Source organism: Fukomys damarensis, unplaced genomic scaffold, assembly GCF_012274545.1.
Source record: "Fukomys damarensis isolate Sample0158 unplaced genomic scaffold, DMR_v1.0_HiC HiC_scaffold_9, whole genome shotgun sequence".
Classification (NCBI taxonomy): domain Eukaryota; kingdom Metazoa; phylum Chordata; class Mammalia; order Rodentia; family Bathyergidae; genus Fukomys; species Fukomys damarensis.
Genome location: NW_022900921.1, coordinates 24,107,668 through 24,120,330, shown reverse-complemented (window position 1 = coordinate 24,120,330; position 12,663 = coordinate 24,107,668). Strand labels below are relative to the sequence as shown.

General features: G+C 38.0%; 1 pseudogene; it reads right to left on the bottom strand.

Moving 5' to 3' along the window:
* Positions 1-4,810: 4,810 nt before the first annotated feature.
* On the bottom strand, positions 4,811-4,956 carry LOC117285412 (annotated as a pseudogene).
* Positions 4,957-12,663: the final 7,707 nt, after the last annotated feature.

The following is a 12,663-nucleotide window of genomic DNA, read 5'->3' as shown; positions in this document are numbered from 1 at the left end:
GGGGTCTGCTGTAATATGACAGTGTCCATTAGGAATCCAGAGCTTATCCAGTTAGAACATAAAGAGCAAGTGACTTCCGGTGAAAGCCACTGGTAGAGATTGCCAAGATGAGAGTGCACTCTTGAGTTTATGAAAACCAGGGAGCAGGCCTGAGGTGATGGCATATACTTGTAATCCCAGCTACTCTGGAGGCTGCAGTAGGAGGATCAAAAGTTTGAGACCAGCCTAAGTAATTTAGCAAGATCTTGTCTCAAAATGAAAAAGGGCTGGAGGATGTAGCTCAGGCATAGATTATGTCTAGGTTCAATCCCAAGTACAGCAAACAAGTGAAGAAAAACTCAAAAACAAAATTTAAAAAATCAAATGGGCAAAACACCCACAGAGAAAGGGAGATCAAGAAGAGCTCCCAGCAAACAGAGAGAACCACAGGATATGGGGGCAGCAGGCCCAAATCAGGGAATTACAATCTGTCCACAAAATTCCTCTGGTCTTCCCTGGCTCAGCCAAGAAGAGAGGCTTAAGGGAGAGAAGATAAGAGTCAAGGCCTAAAAGTTTCCATCAAACTCCAAGCGTCAACTACGTAAGAGAAATTTCAACACTTACCTTTGGGCATTCCTGGTTATTCTCTGCTGGTGCTGAAAAAGTTGCTTTTGCAGATTACGACCATTAGTAATAGTGTGTGGGAGAGGCTGAGGTGGGTACCCCAGTGTCCCATGGAGGTTGCATAAATTAATAAGCCTATTTAAGTGGCAACTCAGCACTGAGTACCAAAAGTCCTAAAAGGACATGATATTCTTTGGCTAGCACTCCACTCTTAAAGTTTATCTTAAAGATTAACTCAGACAAGTGCATTAAGATGTTATATACAAGGTACTTATTACAGCACTGTTTATAACAGCAAAATTCTGGAAATGACCTAAATATTCATCATAAGAGATCATCTAAATAAATTTTCACATCCCTACTATGAAATGTCATACAGATTTCTCAAAAGGATGGTGCAAATCTACATTTCCTGACAGTGGAAAGATGCCCGTGATATATTATTGAGTGAAAAAAAAAAAAAAGTGGGACACAAGCCGTATATACAGTAGGAGTATGTTTCTGTCAGATTACACACATCTACAAATATGTGTAAATGTGCAGAGAGAGGTTTGGAGAAATGATACCAAAGAATGGACTGTGCTTTTCTCTGGGTAATGAGATTTGGGGGGATTTTTGCTTTCCTCTTTATACTCTTACACTATGGCAAATATCAACTATTTTATTCAGCAAAATCCCTAGAGCAGGGTTTCTCGGACTTGGAAATTTCTGTGTTGAGCTAGAAAATGCTTTGTTGTGAAAGGCAGTCTTGTGCATTATAGGATGTCTAGCATCATCCCTGATTTTGACCCAAAACTGTCAACAGTGCACCCTTCCCTCCATGACCCCCATTGTGATAATGTCTCCAGACACTGCCAAATATCCTCTGGGGCAAGATGATCCCTGGTTGAGAACCATTGATCTAGCGGAGGGGAGAAGAAAACTAGATGGTAAGGCTGCTCCTTAAGAAGCCTTGGAGAGTAAAACAAAGGAAAATGCTCAAGGATTTCTAGGGAGTGGGCAGATAGCAGAGAGCAAGACGGCAGATGGCCAGATGGCATTCCAGTCTGTTATCCAGATCCAGCCTGTTACTGAGTCCAAAATCCTGAGAAGACTAGATGTATGGCAAATCACGAGGAGGCCAAACCGATATGGTGGGCTCAGGTAAGAATCAAACACTGAGGCCCAGTAGAAACTCAGTGGGGAGCTGGCAACATCCAGGAAGGGCCCTAGATTCACACATGCTGTGAACTTGAGTCTTGGGCCTGTCAAGTTTGGGGCTGCTGACACAGAGCCTGACCAGCTCACTGAGGCCTTTAATACTACAGCTGCTCCTCTGCACTACAGTTGTCATATGCAGTCAGTCGGTGTCTCTGTCCAAAACGGAGTTGTCTGGAGTTTGTCAGGGCTTTGTGCCCACAATGGGCCTCTGAAAAATAAAAAATTATTAGCACTTATGAAGGTTATAGCTGCATGCCAGACAATGGTCAGAGACCTTTTAAAAGTGTTACTTCTTCAATGCTCACAGCAAGCCTGTGAGGTAAGTCGTGATTACATCATACGACAGATAGAAAAATTGAGGCACAGAGCAGTTCAAATAAATTGCCCTAACTAGCATGTCAACGCTGGGTTTCAGGTTGGGGGTTCAGTCCAGTGGCACCATGCCTGCCTCGCAAGCACAAGGTCCTGAGTTCAATCCTGGTACAAAAATAAATAAATAAATAAATAAATAAGATAAAGGGGTTAGGAGAATGCAAGAAAAAAAGTGGCTGCAGGTTTAGCTCAGTAACACCATACCTTCCTCACAAGCACAAGTTTGATCCCTGGTACAAAACAACAACAACAACAACAAAAACAACAACACACTGGGTTTCAGGCTCAGGTAACTTGATTCTAAATCCTGTAGCTTTAACCACCCAACTATTCTGCTTTTGAAAAGGTATAGAGGGGGAAATGGGGCTCCAAGTCTGGAGTGACAATGTTCCTAACCACTGTGCTGAATGGTCTCTTTAATTCTAACTCTTGCCATTGGTCCACAGTCCTAAATGGCCCACTACAGTAGAAGGTGTTTTACATACTGCTATAGTTTAAAAATGAAGTGCTCCTCCAAGGAATTGTGTATTGAGAGCTAGATCCCCATGACAGCAATGTTCAGAGGTGGGACATAGAGAGGTAGCTAGATACTAAGACTTTATCATTGAATAATCCATTCATGAGTTTGTAGCTGAATGACCTATCAGGAGGTGGGGCCCAATTAGAGGAAGTAAGTCTTTGAAGAGTGTATCTCATCCCCAGCCCCTTCTGCTTCCTGTCTGAAATGAGGTGAGGCGTTTCTGTCACACCTTTCTGACACGATGTTCCAGTCTCACTATAGATCTGAAAGCAATGGATCAGCCCAGGGGTGAAACCTCTAAAACTGTGAATCAGAATAAATGTTTCCTCCTCCAAGTTATTTTTTTCTCAAGGATTTGGTAATAGTGATAAAAAGCTAACAAACATACATATTATTTTTATTCTTCCCAATAGTTATATGAAACCAGCCCTATTACTACTACAAGTTGAACATCCTTAATCTCCCAACCTGAAATTTAAAATGCTCCATAATCTGAATTTTTTTGAGTACTAACATAACCCCACCAGTGGAAAATTCCATGCTATGAAATTTTGTTTCATACACAAACTGTTAGAAGATTGAACCCGGTTAGAAGAAACAAGTCACTGGCCTGCTCATGGCACTGAGATATTGCTGCATTTTGCTCATGTCGCTGCATTTTGCTCATATCATGAGATTTTGCAAGAGATTGAGATTAAGGGCAGTAGACTAATTTATTTGGTATAGAAAATTTCAAAACAGCCTAATGTTGATGCTGTGGTATGGCTACTGTTGGGTGTGTTTGGCCACTTCTATATTAAGAATCAAGAGCAAACGCCACCGCTGAATAATTTTTACATTCCTAGTCTTATCAGAAAGTAAGTTCCTGTAAAGTTAGGATGTCTAAAGTTTTGACCAAAGACAACTTGGCTTATGAAAAGTCTAAAAAGAAGCCAAGTACTTTGAATCAGGACAATAAGAAGGATGCCTTGAGGGTATGTGGGGGACAGCAAAACCCTACCTTTTGCCTTCTAGTGAAAGATTTTGCTTTGAGAAGACAGCTAAAGGGCACCCGGCTCAAAAACAATCACCTACCTAGGAAATTGGTACCCCCGATTTTCTTTCCCAATCCTCAGCCATCCATGCAATTAAAGGCCTCTAGAGGCATGGCCTAAACTCAGGCTGGCAGCAGACCTTGGCATCATCCACGTGGGGCTGGTTTCACATGCATGAAACAGTTGCAGGGTTGGGGAGGCCTCCACCCAGATTTCAGAAGAAGGCAATGTGCCCTTAAAATGGCAGTACATGAAGTTGTGAGAGTGAAGCCGAGAGTACAATGTAGAACATAGGAATTTGGAGATGCCAGGCCAAGGTTCATCAGCTGAGGAAACCTGCAGGAAGTAAGAGGAACTGCCCCAAGAAGAAAGCTACGTGGGGTGCAGCCAGCAAAGTCACAGGGGCAGGGCTGCCTAAGCCCTTTGGAATTCACATCTTACAGCCACAACTTGCCCCAGGGGCTCGACATGGATCCACAGAATTTAATGTTTGCCCTACTGGGTTTCAACATTGCTTTTATCCCATTTCTTTCTATCCTCCTATTCCTCCCTTTAGGAATGGGAATGTTTACCCCATGCCATTTTATGTTGACAGGGTTTAACTTTCTTTCTGATATTTATAGAGGCTCTCAGAGAAGAGTTTGCCTTGAGTCTCAGAAGAGATTTTGGGCTTGGACTTTTGGGTAAGACTTTGGAGACATTTAGACATACACGGTATGCATTTTGCATAAAGAAATGAGCATGGGTTTTGGGGGGTCCAGGAGCAGAATGTTATGTTTACATTTGGACTTCCTCCAAAGGCCTCATATACTATAGGTGCAGTTTTGGGAAGGTGATTGGCTTATGAAATCTTATAGCTAACTTGCTGTCAGGAGGTGAGGTCTTGTGACATATCTTTCTTTACCATCTCTCTTCTCTCTCTGCTTTCTGCTCACCATTGATGTGAGCAGCTTTTCATGCATCATGCCCCTCTGCCATGATGATTCTGCGATGAAATCAACCAACCATAGACTAAAACTGTGAGCCAAAATAAATCTCTCCTCCTTTAAGTCATGGGTAGCAAGTATTTTATCCCAGTGACAAAAAGTAACTAAGTCATCACTGTTGTAAAATCCTGTTGCTATTGAAACCCCCTACCTTATACCAACCTAAATATAGAATTAGCCTGAGATCATTTCATCCTAATTGCTCCTACACTTGATCTTAGCCAAAAGGCTGAGAAGCGATTCCTAATTACTCCTATACCTCACATGTCAGTGGGGGCTCTCTTGCTCAATATTTGACTTCCACATCTTCAGTCCATCCTCTGTCGGTTTCATGACCCAAAGGTTGCTGGAGATTGGCCAACTGGGAATAAGGGTCATATGATGTGAAATATGATGACTACAACCCAAAGAATGGCCCAAGAAAGTCCCCAGTACTGGCACATTGGGCCCAGATAGTAGAGGCCAGGGAGGTTAGGAGTGCCTTGCTTTCTTCTACCTGGCTCTATCCATTACCTCTATGTCTTGGGACCTTTCCTGCCCATGGCAAAGAGTGGTCAAGGAATCCTCAGGTTCTGGATGACTGCACAGTCTGCTCAACCTGACCTCCACTTCATAGTTCCTCTCCTTGCCTGGCCACTGGTTACCATGGGCAAATCCTTGACCTATCCAGGTAAAGAAACTGCTAGACATTCTCTGGGATTTCTGCAGGAAGAACCCTTAACATGGTTGAGCTGAATGGGGCCTTCCAAAAGAAAATAATCACTTTTTTGGTTTTTATTTTTTTCATAGTGTAGACACATAGGCATACATAAAATTGTGTAGTTTTACTTGCTTTTGAATACTTTTATAAATGGAATCATAGCACATTTTTCAAAGTTTATTGGTACATTTTAGGTATACGATACAATCACATTCATCATTGGAACCTGGCACCTTTATATGACATATCTTTGTTCTTATTTTTTCCCCATTCCCCAGCCCTCCCTTCACCCCCTCCACCCTTCCCTGTTTACAGAGATGTTATTTCCATGATTTTTCTTTTCATATATTTTTTCTTTCACCTTCTTGCCTTTCCCCTACCCCTCCCATTTCCCCTACTCTTTTAGAATTAAATTATACATTTTGGTCCTTATTTACATTTTTAGTTTTTCATGCTAGAGAAATATTTGGTATTTACACATGTGTGTCCTATTAATTTCATTTAAGAGTATGGCCTCAAGGTGCATCCACTTAGCTATAAATGGCTCTAGTTTCTCATTCTTTATGGCTGAATAGTACTCCATTTTATATATTAAAAAAACACATCTTCTTTATCCAGTCTCCAGTTGATGGGCAATTGGGCTGTTTCCAAGTTTTAGCTGTTACAAACTGTGGCACTATAAACATGGCTGCACATATATCTTAGTGGTGTGATTATTTTAATTCTTTTCGGAAGATACCCAGCAGAGGAATAGCTGGGTCAAAAGGGATCTCTAATTCTAGGTTTTTGAGGTATCTCCACACTGATTCCACAGTGGTTGCACCAGTCTGCACTCCCACCAGCAATGAAGAAGGGTTCCTTTCTCCTCATAGCTCCACCAGCATTTGTTATTGGTTGATTTCTTGATAGCAGCTATTCTTTCTGGGTTGAGGTGGAATCTCAGTGTTGTTTTCATCTGCACCTCTTGAATAACCAGTGAAGTTGAACATTTTTTCTTATATTTATTTGCTGCTTTTACTTCTTTGTCTGAGAAATGTCTGTTCATTTCAGGTGCCCATTTTTTAATTGGGTGTTTATATTTGGGGGGCTGGCTTTTTTGAGTTCTTTATATATTCTAGATAGTAGACCTTTATCTGAGGTAGAACTGGCAAAAATTTTTTCCCACCTTGTAGGTTGTCTCTTAGCTCTGTTGGTGGTTTTTCTTGCAGTTCAGAAGCTTTTTAAAAAGATGAGATCCCAGTGGTTGATTCTTTGAGCTAGTTCCTGTGCTACTCAGGATTTGTTCATAAAGTCTTTTCCTACATCAATGTCTTCAAGAGTTCTACCTACCTTATCTTCCAATAAGTTTAGTGTTTCTATTTTAATATTTAGATCTTTGATCCACTTGATTTTAGTTTAGTGAATGGTGAAAGATAGGGGTCTAGTTTTAATCTTTGGCAAGTTGAAATCCAGTTTTTCCAGCACCACTTATTAAAGAGGCTATATTTCTTCCAGTGAGGATGGTTGGCTCCTTTGTCAAAGATGAGGTAGCTGAGTATGTCTGGAGTTGTTTCACATCTTCTAATCTATTCCACTGATCCTCTAGTCTGTTTCTTTGCCAGTACCGTGCTGTTTTTTTCACAGTGGCTTTGTAATATAGTTTCAAGTTAGGGATTGTGATATGCCCTGCCATGTCTCTGTTGTCTAGAACTGCTTTTGCTATTCTAGGTCTCTTCTGATTCCAAATGAACTTTTGGATTGTTTACTCTAGTTCAGTAAAATATACTTTGGGATTTCAATTGGGATTGCATTGAATCTGTATAGCAGTTTTGGGAGCATGGCTGTTTTTACTATATTGATTCTTCCTACCCAGGAACAAGGGATGTCTTTCCATTTTCTTATATCTCTTTGATCTCTTTTTTCAGAGTGTTGTAGTTCTCAATGTAGATGTCTTTTGCTTCCTCTGTTAGATTGATTCCTAGATATTTCATTTTTTTAGATGCTATTGTGAAAGGGATTGTTTCCCTAACTTCTCCCTCAATGTGTTTGTCATTTGTATAGAAGAAGGCTATTGATTTTTTAGTGTTTACCTTGTATCCAGCTATGCTACTGAATCTGTCAATTAAGCCTAGAAGTCTTTTGGTAGAATTTTTTAGGTCTTCTATGTAGAGTATCATATCATCAGCAAATAATGACAGTTTAATGTTTTCCTTTCCTATCTTTATTGCTTTTATTTCTTTCTCTTGTCTAATTGCTGTGGCTAACATCTACAGAAATATATTGAAGAGGAAGGAGTGGTGATAGTGGACAGCCTTGTCTTGTTCCTGATATTAGCATGAAGGTTTTCAGTTTTTGACCATTTAGTATGATGTTGGATGTTGATTTTTCATAGATAGACTTTATCAAGTTGAGAATAAAAATTATCTATTCCAATTTTCTGCATTTTCTGGGTTTTATCATGAACGGGTGTTGAATTTTGTCAAATGCTTTTTCTGCATGTATTGAGATTATCATATGGTTTTTGTCCTTGACTCTGTTAATATAGTGTATTACATTTATTGATTTATGTATGTTGAACCATCTTTGCTTCCCTGGGATAAATCCAACTTGGTCAGGGTGGATGATCTTGATGACACTCTGTATTTTTTTGCCAGCATCTTATTGAGGATTTTTGTATTTATGTTCATTAGGGAGATTGGCCTGTAGTTCTCTTTTTTGGTTGTATCTTTCTCTGGTTTTGAAATTAAAATAACACCTGCTTCCAAGAATGAATTTGGAAGTATTTCTTCCCTTTCAATTTCATTGAAAAGTTTAAAGAGTAGTGGCAATAGTTCTTCTCTAAATGTTTTGTAGAATTCAGCAGTGAAGCTATCAGGACCTGGGCACCTCTTTGTTGGTAAATTTTTAATTATGTTTTTCTTTGGTGTCATAGTCCATTTTGTTTAACATTGTTTTTAAGATCCATCCAAAGTGTTATGTGTAGTTGTAGTTCATTCATTTGCATTATACTTTCAATGTATATGTGCGTGGTTTTATATTAGGATATTACAAATGATGTTGCCATGAACACCTGTGTAGTCTTTAAGTCTATTTTATAAAAATTTAATTTAGTGACATCAATTTCTCTAGTCAGCACTTCTATGGGATTCCTTTTTTTCTATTTTTTAAACCATTCTATAGTCTTACATTTTAGATGTGAACCTTATAAATAACCAGTGGTTAAGATTTCTATTTTCCCCCAGTCTGAAAGTTCTGGTCTTTAAAGAGAATTATTTAGTCCATTTACATTTAATATATTTATTTTTTCTTTTCTCTTATGTATTGATTTTTTAAATTATTTTTTTACTCTTGCAATCGGAACTCATATACTTATGGTCTCACTAGGTTACCCAGGCTGACCTCAAACTCTTGGTTTTAAATAATCCTTTTGTCAAAAGTTCCCAATTATCTGGGACTATAGGAATGCATTAGCCTATTATATACCTTTTCATTGCATACTCGTCTATCCTGACTTATCAAAGTCTACTTGGTCAATACTTTGACCTTCATCGTGACTAGGAGAAAGACTTTAGTCTCACACCACTTGTCACCCTTTTGATATTTATATTATGGATGTCATATATTTAAGTCCCCATGATGCATTATTGATATTGTTTTATGCTGTTTTGTTCACTTAGGTTTACCACTTAATTTGCTGTTTGTTCTTTGTTTTAGTTATCTGTTACTTCACTCATGCTGAGGTCATTTTTAAAAGACCTCACTTGAATTTTAATTTGCAGACCATACAATTCATCCACTTAAACTATACAATTCAATGGACTTTAGTATGCAACCACCATATAGTACATTTTTATCACTTCAAACAGAAACCTCATACCCATTAACTGTTATGCCCTTACACCCTACCACTTCCTTTCCTAACCCTAAACAACAACTAATGTGCTATTTCTTCCTCAGGGTCTTTCTACTCTGGATTAGCATGTGAGTCAAATCATAAGTAGACTTTTGTGATTGACTTCTTTCACTTAGCATAATGATCTCAAGGTTTATTTGTGTTATAGTACTATTCAAACATTTTTTGCTTTGTAAGAAAATCAATAAGTTTTATATTTTAGAGCAGTTTTGAGTTCATAGCCAAGCAGAGCAGAAAATGGAAATATATACCATATAATTCCTCTTCCCACAAAAGTACAACATCCTACATCATTGTGGTTTATTTGTTGCAGCTGATGAACTATATGAACAGCTCATTATTACCCGAAGTCCATAGTTTACTAAGATTCACTCTCAGTGTTATATAAGCTATAAGTTTTGATAAATATATAATGACATGTATCCACCATTTTAGTATCAAACAGAAGTTTCAACTGCCCTAAAATATCTTCTGCATACTATTTATAGATCCTTCCCCTTTAAACCCTGGCAATCACTGATCTTTTTAACTGAATCTATAGCATTGCCTTTCTCATATAGTTGGGACTAGGCAGTGTGTAGCTTTTTCAGATAAGCTTTTTCATTTAGTGAAAATCATTTAAGTTTCCTCCTTGTATTTCCATCTCTTGATAGCTCATTTCCATTATCTGAGTATACAGAAGTTTATCCATTCACCTTTGGAAGGGCATGCTGGTTGCTTCCTATTTTGGGCAATTATGAATAAAGCTGCTACAAGCTTTTATATGCAGGTTTGAGAGCAGACAAAAGTTTTCAATTCATTTGGATAAATATCAAGGAGTATGACTGCTGACTTATATTGTAAGAGTATAATTAGTCCTATAAGAGATTTCCCAAGTGTCTTCCCAGCAGTAATGAACAAGAGTTTCTGTTGCTCCACATCCTTGCTAGTATTTGTTACTGTCAGTTTTTGAATTTTGGCCATTTTAATAGCTATGGAGTTATATATCATTTCTCTTTTCTTTTCTATTTTCCAATGCTTATTTTCCATGCTTATTTTCAATTTGTATATCTTCTTTGGTGGAGTGTCTATCTAGGTACTTTGCTTTTTAAATTTAGTGTTATAGTTTATATCAAGAATGTCCCCAAAAAGTTTCATATGTTCAGAGATGGGACTTTTGAAAAGAAATGGACCATGGAGGTGTCTAAATTTTTTGCTGTTGGGAGATGGGTCATGATTGGAAGAGGAGGGTTGCTGGGAGTGTGACCTGGAAGAGAATAACTTCCCTCCCTGGTTCTCCCTTCTCTTTCTCCTTCTGGATGTCAGGACATAAGTAGCTTTTCTCTGCCGGAACCCTTCCACCATGCCTTTTTCTTTGTTTGTGCTTGCTGAACATTGACTGAAACATCTGAAATGTATTTAAAATGGTTTTCTTCAAGACCTATTTTATGTCTTACTTTTTATACATTCTGATGATCTCTGTCTTTTAATTGGTTTTTAATTGTTGATGTTTGAAATGATTATTGATACAATTGGAATATATCTATGTCTGTTACTATTTCTATTTATTGCCCTTGATCTTTGTTCCTAGTTTAGTCTTCCACTCTTTTTACCTTTTATGATTTTAATTGAGCATTTTATGACTCTACTTTTTCTCCTTGTCTAGGATATCAATTGTACTTTTTCATTAACTTCTTTTGATAATTGCCCTAGAGTTTGCAATATACAGTTATACATAATCCGAGTCCACTTCCAAATAACAACATATTGTTTCATGGACAGTGTATCATAAAATAATAAAACATTCCTAAATCCTCCTTCCTTTCTTTTCCATATATATATATATATATATATATATATATATTATATACATGTAATATATATATGGTGCTATTACTTTAGATAATAAAATTTTACCTATTAGATGAATTATGAAAAAGAAAAATCATAGTTTGGGGGCCAAGGCTTTAGCTCAGTGATTCCATGCCTGCCTTGCAAGGGCAAGGTCCAGAGTTCGATCCCTGGTACCAGAAAAACAAAGAAGAAAAATCATAGTTTGTATTTTACCTTCACTGATTCACTCTCTGATGTTCTTTTCTTTATGTAAATCTGAGTTCCTGACCTATATCCTTTTCATTCTCTCTGAAGAACTTTTACTATTTCGTACAAGGCAAGCCTACTGGCAATAAATTCCCTCAGTCTTCAGTTTGTCTAATAAAAATCATCATTTTTCTCCTTCACTTTTTTTTTTTGTACCAGGGATCGAACTTGGGACCTTGAGGTAGGTGGCAGAACCACTGAGCTAAATCCCCAGCCCTCTCCTTTACTTTTGAAGAATAATTTCATAGGTTACACAATTCTAGGTGGGTGGGGATTCTTTTCTTTTAACATTTCCCTCCACTCTTCTTGCTTTTAAGGTTTCTGAGAAGTCAGACACAATTCTTAACTTTGTGCCTACATAGGTAAGACTTTTATATCCCTCTGGCTTCTTTCAAGATGTTTGCTTTATCTGAAAAATCTGTGATACAGCTTATTTCCTTAGGACTCATCCTTTGGGATCCCAGGTTAAAGTTAACAGAAAGAAATGTTCATCACAGTCCCCACGTCTGTCCTCAAATTTTCTCCAAAGGCTACCAAAACCAGTTTTGTTTTGTTTGTTTCTGGATTATTAAATGCTCTTGGGTAAAGCGAATCTTTGAGTACTGGACTTACCTCTCTGGGTTCTCATTTTTTTTTTTAACCAGACTTTAGTGTGCTAACTTATTCTCTTATTAGTTCTTATTCTCTTATTGAGGCTCTTAAGAGATTTTTTCCATTGTTCTCAGATTTGGATGGCTTGGTCATAGTCAGCTGTCGCCCTACTTAGTGTCTCATGCAAGCTTCACAGTCATTCTGTTGAGCATACAAGATTGCTTATATTTTATTGATGTAGAATTTGAGGATCAAAGTGGAAAACTGACTTGTCCCAGATCACACAGACAATGTGGTAGGGCATGGCTTGGATCCCAAAGCTTCTTTGTACCATCTCCTTCATGTAACAGGAGCCAACAATATCTGTAAAAGAGGTGTGGGTAAGAAGAGGGTCAAGAGTTAGATGTACAGACTGTCTCCAAGAGGTGTCCCTCTGAAATAGTCTGTTGGAGCCCCCTCAGTACTACTCACGCCTTATTAAAACTGTGCCAAGAACTTTATCTCATTCACTACATGCTACATTCCTCCCAACCTAAAGGTCTGCTAAATTCTTTTTGGAAGGAACCTTCTACTCTACAACTGACTACATCACCCAGTATCATTTTTATCTAATTTTCAGAATAGGAATTTATAATAATTAAAAAATATTTTTCATACCACAACTACTGTAGGTCATTTGATATTTA